Source organism: Galeopterus variegatus, unplaced genomic scaffold (assembly GCF_000696425.1).
Source record: "Galeopterus variegatus unplaced genomic scaffold, G_variegatus-3.0.2 Scaffold16083, whole genome shotgun sequence".
Taxonomy (NCBI): Eukaryota; Metazoa; Chordata; class Mammalia; order Dermoptera; family Cynocephalidae; genus Galeopterus; species Galeopterus variegatus.
Genome location: NW_007742194.1, coordinates 6,469 through 15,168, shown reverse-complemented (window position 1 = coordinate 15,168; position 8,700 = coordinate 6,469). Strand labels below are relative to the sequence as shown.

The 8,700-nt window shown below is 40.1% G+C and overlaps 1 long non-coding RNA gene across 1 annotated transcript; it reads left to right on the top strand.

Annotated features, from left to right (window-relative positions):
• The first annotated feature begins 2,594 nt into the window (after positions 1 to 2,594).
• LOC103582398 lies at positions 2,595 to 4,661 on the top strand. Its single transcript, XR_549750.1, has 2 exons — positions 2,595 to 3,190; positions 3,515 to 4,661. It is a non-coding gene; the product is annotated as an uncharacterized LOC103582398 (long non-coding RNA).
• The last annotated feature ends 4,039 nt before the right edge of the window (positions 4,662 to 8,700 follow it).

Sequence of the window (8,700 nt, the reverse complement as noted above, 5' to 3'; positions counted from 1 at the left end):
CTTAGATCAATTAGCTCTGTCCGATGAGTTTACTTAGATCGATTATGTTTGTCTGATGAGTTTACTTAGATCGATGAGCTCGGTCTGATGAGTTTACTTAGATCGACGTGCTTGGTCTGATTAGTTTACTGAAATTGAAGAGCTTGGTCTGATGAGTTCACTTAGATCGAAGGGCTTGGTCTGATGTGTTTACTTATATCGATGGTCTCAGTCTGATGAGTTTACTTAGATCAATGAGCTTGGTCTGATGAGTTTACTTATATCGATAAACTCGGTCTGATTAGTTTACTTAGATCGATGATTTTGTTGTGATGACTTTACTTAGATTGATGGGCTTGTTCAGATGAGTTTTCTTAGATCAATTAACTCTGTCCGATGATTTTACTTAGATTGATTAGCTTTCTCTGATTAGTTTACTTAGATCGATGAGCTTGGTCTGATGAGTTTAGTTAGATCAATGAGCCTGGTCTGATAAGTTTATTTGTTCAATGAGCTTGGTCCGATGAGTTTACTTAGGTGGATGAGCTCGGTCTGATGAGCATACATATATCGATGTGCTTGGTGTGATGAGTTTATTAGATGGATTAGGATGCTCTGATGAGTTTACTTAGATCGATGAGATAGGTCTGATGACTTTACTTATGTCAATGAGCTTCGTCTGATGAGTTTACTTAGATCGATGAGCTTGGTCTGATGAGTTTATTAGATCGATGAGCTCGGTACGCTGAGTTTACGTAGATCGATGAGCTCGGNCTCGCACCAGACGCTGGAAGGAGAGTTTGCGAATCAGAAGTTCTGATAACGTTTAATTTCACGGAGTGCCACGGTACCAAGCCTGTAACGATGAGGTTTCTTCACCCCTCCGGTAGAGGGCGCACTCTTGCGAGCGGCTTTTGTAGCCAGTTGTTTCCTGGGTGCTTTAGCACCGGTCGATTTGCAGGCAGTCTGATTCGCACGAGCCGTGGTATAGAGACCTCCTTACTTACCCCCTGCCCCTCGGGCTGGAGCTCGGCGAGCGAGCGGGAGGCGGCGCTGGCCTTAGAGCCATGGCGGCGCGGCGGCGGCTGCAAACACTTCTTCTCAGTATGTTTAAACACATTGGTGGTTTTTCAGTATCTGAAAGAACTTTCTCACAGGGTCTTTCAGACTTTTCCTCCCATCAGGCTTCCTAGTCCTGCTGTTAAACTGTCTTGGGGGGATCTCTTTTTACCATTATCTTGGAGATTCCGTTCAGCTTCTTATAGGGACCTCTGTTTCTTGGGTATCATGTCTTTTTCCTTCTTACTCCCTTGTTTTCAATAGAGCACATCTCCAGTGATTTCATTAAGGGCTTTAGGGAAGAACATTTTGAGGCCTTGCTTTCTGGAAGGATCTTTATACTGTCCCTATGTTTGGTAAGATTTTAGTTGATATTAGATTTAGGTTGGAAATTATTTTCTTAATTTTGAAGCTATTTCTCTATTGTGGACTTTGAGGTTTCTAGAGTTGCACTGGAAGTCTTTCTTGATAACTTGCCTTTTGACCTATTTCTTCTTTCTGGAATCTAGTGAGAGTCTTTTCTTTTGCCTTCTGTGTTCTGACATGTCAGGACATGCCTTGGTATGGATCCATTTTTATCCATTGATTGTTTAGGCAATGCAGCAAGCTCTTTTGTGAACTTCAGTTCTTGGAAATTTTCCTGAATTATTTCTTGAAGATTTTACCCCTCATTCTTTTCTTCTCTATTCTCCTTTTTCCACCTTGTGTCTTTTTTGTTGAACTTTCTGAGGAAATTTCTTTATCTTTTACTGCCCCTTCTGTTGAGATTTTACTTTCACTCTTATGATCTTTTAATTTCCAAGTGTTCTTTTTTTTTCAGAATGTTTTCTTTTTATATCCGTCTGGTTTTGTTTCATGGATGTAGTGTTGTTTGTTGATCTCTTGAGGATATTAATGATGAGTTGTTTGGGTTTTCTTTCCCTTAAAGTTTTGCTACCATGCTCAGTCAGTTTTCTCCAAATTGCTATTACTGTTTTGGTCTCATTGTTTCTTATTAACATTGTCCTCAAATGTCTGATGCTCCTTGACTATGTACTCAAAGTTTTATGAGTGTGGAACACTTGGAAATCCTTTGCACATTGATAGGGCTTAGAGATCTTCAATTTCATTGTAGGTTTATCTGGTTTATCTAGTTTTACTTTATCTGGGAAAACCTGGATGTTAGTATTTTTAGCTTTTTCCTCTTTGTCTGTCAGATTCCCCGAAGAAGATATTTCCAGACTCCTGCATGGAGAGTATCAGGGAACTCCTGCTTGCCAGTTCTAGGAGCTGAGTAAGGAAGAATGGCTGGAGTTCTTAGTATTCCTTAAAACAACCTACTGTTAATCTCCCCATATTTAATATGATGTTCTTGACCTTAACTGTGCGTGGTGTCTTCTAGACCAGAGAACTGTCCGGAGACTAAACTTCCTTCTGCTGGGGTGGAAGAGGAGAATTACCGTCTTGTTTGATGTTGGCAAGAGATTAATCTAATTATCTGCTGCTTAAACAGATATTCTCTACCATCCTTCCTCTTTTTTTTTTTTCCCTTCTCCAGTCCTTCATTCTCACTTCTAGAGGTGCCTGGAACCTTTTGGGTACATTTAGTGTAAATGGAATTGTTTCTGTGCTTTTCCTGCTGCTACTTTAGTATTCAGCTCCAGTCAGCCTTCTAGCCTCTAAACTTTTGTTGCTGTTGTCTCCTCTGCCTCCATCTTTGTAAAAATCTTTTTAGTAGTGTACTTTTCAAGTTTGTCGATTTTACTGTCTTTAACCAGAAGTCCATCTACCCTTTTTTCCTTGGTCATGGGTAAGTCGTGTCACTTGTTGGAGGTGTCAAGTATGTATTGTGTGCCAGAGGAGAAAATATTTTAGTTTTTTTTAGACTAAGTGACCATAAGAGATCTTAATCTTTTATATGTTTTTATATGTAGAAGTCAGAGTCATTACTAAAAAAAAAAACTGTCATTTTTGCCTTAATGAAGTTCTTCTGCTTCAACTTCGTAGGTTTGGTTTTCCAATTTGGCAGCAGCACTACAAATTTTAACTTCACAGACAATCCATCAAGAGTGTTCACGTTTGGTGCAAATCCTTCCACACCTGCAGCCTCAGCCCAGCCTTCAGGCTCAGGGGGCTTTCCATTTAACCAGTCTCCAGCAGCATTTACAATGGGGTAAGAGAACTTTTTGTTGAAATGGAGAATTTACATTGGTAAGAGTGTGTGCATGTATGTGTTTTGTTTTTAAAGTCATCAAGATGCAGTGTAGTTGAGGTAAAGTTAAATATGTTCCCCAACATCAATTTACCATATTACAATTTTGGAGGATTATACTGTAGCCTGAGAAAATAGCAGTAACGTGTGTGTCTTACGTGCAGTAGAAAATGGTTTGCTTTAATGGTGCCTCTTTCTTCCCCCCTTGATGCTGGTCATGTTAAATGTTGCTGTGATTCTGAACTTTTGCTCTATCATGTCATGTTGTGTTTTTAATTTTCACAGGTCAAATGGGAAAAATACCTTCTCTTCTTCTGGAACTTCAGTTTCTGGTCGCAAGATTAAGACTGCTGTTAGACGCAAGAATAAATAAACACAATGGTGTTACACACAACCGTTTTAACAACAGCTGGTGCCCTGCTTTCATATACCGAGTTGTACTACGTGCTGGAGTTATCTGAAATCAGATCTGCCTAAGGACTTCTTTAATTTTGGAATTTTTCTCCTTTCTCTTTCTTTACAGAAGCCCCACCCCCACCTCTCCCACCACCTTTTAAAAAAATAATAGCCAGACTGATGACTGATTCTTCAGCAAAAATATTTTGATCCAGCATATTGTTCACTGATTGGCATAGTCTGGCTGTACCCAGGAATAAAGCCCACATGGCGAATGGCTTTGTGTAGAACCTCTTCATCTGCACCACTGTGTGTGTTGATAAACGTTTATGGAACGCGTTGAAATTGTAATTATATCTGAGGAATTCTGTATAGATTAGAATTCTGTATAGATTAGAGGATGTTGAAATGAATGACTTCTATGCCGAGTTTGTGCTGGTGTATGTGTGAAGTGAGTGAGTTGGGTGTCTTGTGCACTAAAATTTTCTGATAGAGGAAGCCTGATTAAAGAATGGTCCGTGCTAAGGACTTGTTAGATCTAGTTCGTTCTCCATTTAATAATTATATGCTGTTTCTATATTTTCATTCTTCTATCACCTGTCTTGCCTTTTTCATTATTTTATTATGAAACTTGTGTAAATACAATTTTGTTTCTGTACTTTTTTGGCATAACATAAATCTGTGAACTTGAAATTTTAAATTTGTGTTAGAAATTTTTTTTGTTGTTTGTTTAGTCTTGTCTCAGATTTTATTATGTAAATCCCATTATTCAAAGTTGCCTAAATCCATTTGGAAATCTTTTAAAAAAAATTGGGGATTCTTAAAGTTGAATTTATTGGCTTTTCTGATCCAGTTTTGTTTGGACCAAAAACCAGTATTGTACAAAGTATTAAGCATATATTTTTATATTTACTGAAATGGACTGTGGTGACTTTGGATAATAAGGAAAAGTTTAATATTAAAGCCATGTTTATTACAGTATAATTAACATGTTAAACCATGGGAGAAATGCCATCAATAAAAAATTATGAAATACTTTTTGTTCTAGTTTTAACTCATAATGAAAATACACAGTATTAATGGGAGGGAACTTTTTAAATAAAGGTTAACAGTGGTCAATTAGAACATAAATTCCAAAGAATACATTTAAGTGATTTAGACAATTCCCAAGAGAAGGGGAACGCATCTGAATTTGGCACATGTTGAAGGTACCCTGCTTCCTGCCTGGTGCTAGGAATCATGCCTAATTTGCACATTGATTTACGTACCTTTTTTTAAAAGTTGAAAATAAACATGTAAAACTATTTGTGTGTACTTATATCTTCCTTGATGGGTGACTAGACAATGTTTATTTATTGAGTTCTTGGAGGTATATACCTAAAGCAGTTCACAAAATCTCCTGTGGTCCTTTTTTTCTTAACCAGATTTCTTGTCCATAAAAGAACTCTTGGAACAGCATTTTATAATTTTATTCTTCAATTTGAATGCACAATTATTTTGTGCCTTTAATTTGTTGAACTTCTGGTTGGAGTTTAAAACTTTAAAAATTCAGAACTTTTCAGATGTTGAGCAGCTTTTTTTGTGTTTCCAATGAAAGACATTTTTCCTATCTAAGATATGTTAGGCCATCATCAAATGCTGGTTTTGGGGTAGAAATTTTGTATTTATAATCATTTTGTTAATACAGACTCATATGCCCCATAGTGATGTTTTGCTCAATGAGGGACCACTTATATGATGGTGGTCCCATAAGATTATACCCGGGCTTCCAGTCAAGATGGCAGAATAGATGGTCCCCAGTGTCACTCTCTCCCACAAATCAACCAATTTACAACTATTAAAAAGCAATGACAGCCAAGCTGGGGCCATTAGAGCCCAGGGAAAGAGGGAGACCTGCGGAGTTCAAGGCAGGAGAAGCCACAATGAGAGAGAGAAAGGATCCTTCCACCATTCAAGCCCTGCCTGCCTCACAGCTGGAGCAGGTGAGCGCACAAAGCAAGAGCTGGCAAAAGTCACAGCTGTGCCCTTCGTATGAAGTGGCTTGGAGGCGACGGGAGAAGAGGGCCTTGGTGGACCCCAGGCCAGCAAGACCACTAACAGGGTTCCGTGGACCCACGTAGGAGCAAGGAGACACAGACAACTGAAAAAAAGGAATCACTCAGATGCCAGTGAGTCATCGCAAGGGACGGGTGCACAGCCTGACCTATGGGAAGTGTTTGGAGCACAGGCAGTGGGGGAGACGGGCCCACTGGGGGAACACTGGAGCACAGCATGGACAGCTGATCTGCCCTCCAATCAGGACAGGCCCACTGTGTAGACTGGTCAGGAATATAGAACTGCAGGGGGTGCAATTTGCTGAAAAGACTCAGGCTCAGACCCAGAGTTTCTACACAACCCAGGTGTGTCAGACCTCACAAGACCCAGAAGTACATACAAGGTCAACCATTAAACCTGAGCTGCACAAAAAGCCTTTCCCAGAGAATCAGCAGCAAATCAGCAATTTAGCTCAGCCACAGAGCTCAAGTGCTGGTCCCCACAGGAAGTTCCTCCACTTTAGAAGTAAGCAAAGAAGAACAAATTAGTTCTAGTGCAGAGTTTAAGTGGTGGGAACGGCAATAGTCCAACACAGAACTGAAAGAAAAAACAAAATACCCACAGATCAAAGTCTGATGTTAACTGTAAAGGTCTGACACCACCAAAGATCACCTGTAAAACCTAAAAGGACCAGAAACCCCCTGGGCTCCCAATCCAGGGACGGGTGAGGGCCGTGGGCCTTAGCCACGCCCCCCTGGCATGCACAAGCGGCCCAGAACGCCCACCAATCTACCGCTGGAAGCCCCCTGGTCTCCCCTGGCCAGAATGAAGGGAGTGCCATGGTCCTCGACCAACTCCTCCCACCCTATTTCCTTCCCCCTTTCCCTCTCCCCCTCCCCACCAGCTGCTCCACAACATCTTAAGGAATGTAAAAAAAATTTTTTTAAAGATTATAATACCATATTTTAACTGTACCCTATGTTTAGATATGCTTAGATACAGAAATACCATTGTGTTACAATTGCCTGCAGTATTCAGTAGTGACATGTACAGGTTGGTAGCCTAGGCTATACCATATAGCTATGTGTGTAGTACGCTATGACATGTAGATAAGTACACATGTTTGTACAACAAAATTGCCTAATGACACATTTCTCAGAATGTATCCCGGTCCTTAAGTGACACATAACTGTATTTGACACAACCATTAGGAGGCCAAATGGTGGTGGTGAGTGCTGGAAGAGGAAACTAGAAATGAGCGTCATACTGCTGAGAAGTTAACGCCTAACTGCCTTTCAAGTTCTTAGCCATTCTCTAGGCCATATGGTTGGGAATATTAGGCTTTCTACTTTCTCCAACGATGTGCTGGAAAATGTTTACTTCTATTTAGTACTATTTAACAAGTTACTGAAACCATACATCAGCTGGCTTATGTTGAAAATGGAATCTTTTGACCTCCAAAACTGAGAGGTCTATAGAACTGTATTCAGAACTTTAGACTTCACGCATATGGCAGCTCTAGACTGCAGTCATGGTGGCAGCTCCAACCTCAAACCTGTCGCTCCTCAGGCCTAACAGAGGTAGCTCCTTACTGGACTGGCTCAGTCTATAGACCGATTTCTCGCTGACTGCCTGTGACTGTAGTAGCTGCCTTGGGTTATATGTTCCATACACATGTGAAAATTTAGAGCTGTTCATGGAAGAAGGGGAAACATGTCAGAAAGAAAACAGTAAAAGTCCACTTTCTCATACTGGGCCAGTTATTTTTAGAGGAAAATCTCTGAAAGGAGAAAAATGTGCAGGAAGTTTAATCGAATAAGCAGGTATGTTTATATAATCTGGTTGGTTGACCGGAGTGTCAGTGGTTCTCACTGAATGTGCATTGGTGTTACCTGGTGGGGTGTGTCAACTGTATGCTCTAGGACCTCATCACCAGAGATTCACTCACCGGGTCTGGACAGGGTCCAAAAGTATGTATCATTGAATAAGCACTTGGAAGACTTCTGATGTACTGAAGTCTGGGGATGTCACTACACAAAGTGCTAGGTAGTTTTGAGTAATTACAAGTCTAGGTTTTAAGAAAGAAAAAGTACAATGCAGATAATTGAAAAATGTCTCTTAGCTGCTTAATATCTGTTACAAATTCTCCCTTGAAATTGCTTGTTTATGTAATTAGCATATTATTTGATAAATAGAAGTGTTCAGTTAATTTTAACAATTTGTAACCAGGACATAAACTTCCTAGTTTAGCCCGGGAAGAACTTGTGTTTGCTTTAATTACATTGGCATGTTATTTTCTGGGCCTGTTTAAAATTTGAAGTTCAGTGGAAATTTTCCAAAGGTTAGCCTGTGTGTTTAATGGAAGCTGACAAATTTGGTATAGTAAAATTGAGAAAACGGGAGTATTGGGTGTAGCTACACCAGCTGTATGACCAAGTCAACCAGAGCCTTCATTTCCTTGTAATATGGGGCAATTCTTATAAACTTAGATCTCGGAAGTCCACTGTAGTTCCAAGATGTGTAGTTTGTGGCTAGGCTCATAACAGCACATTGTCTCCAGGACTCAGACCAGGCTGTATATAATTTAGCTACACTCATTTATCCTTTATTTTCTTTGCCCTTCTTGAGGAACCCATTGTCTTGTATCCTGCCCTTCTGCTCTGGACATGTTAAGTTTGGAATAGCAAAGGCANTCGATGAGCTCGGTGTGATGAGTTTACTTAGATGGAATTGCTTGGTCTGATGAGTTTACTTCGATCGAGTATCTGTCTCTGATGAGTTTACTTTGATCGATGCCCTTGGTCTGATGAGTTTACTCAGATTGATTATCTCGCTCTGCTGAATTTAATTAGATTGATGTGCTTGGTCTAATGAGTTACTTTGATCGATGAGCTCAGTCTGATGAGTTTACTTGGATCGATGAGCTTGGTCTGATGAGTTTACTCAGATCGATTATCTCGCTCTGATGAATTTAGTTCGCTTGCTGTGCTTTGTCTAATGAGTTTACTTTGATCGATAAGCTCGGTCTGATGAGTTTACTT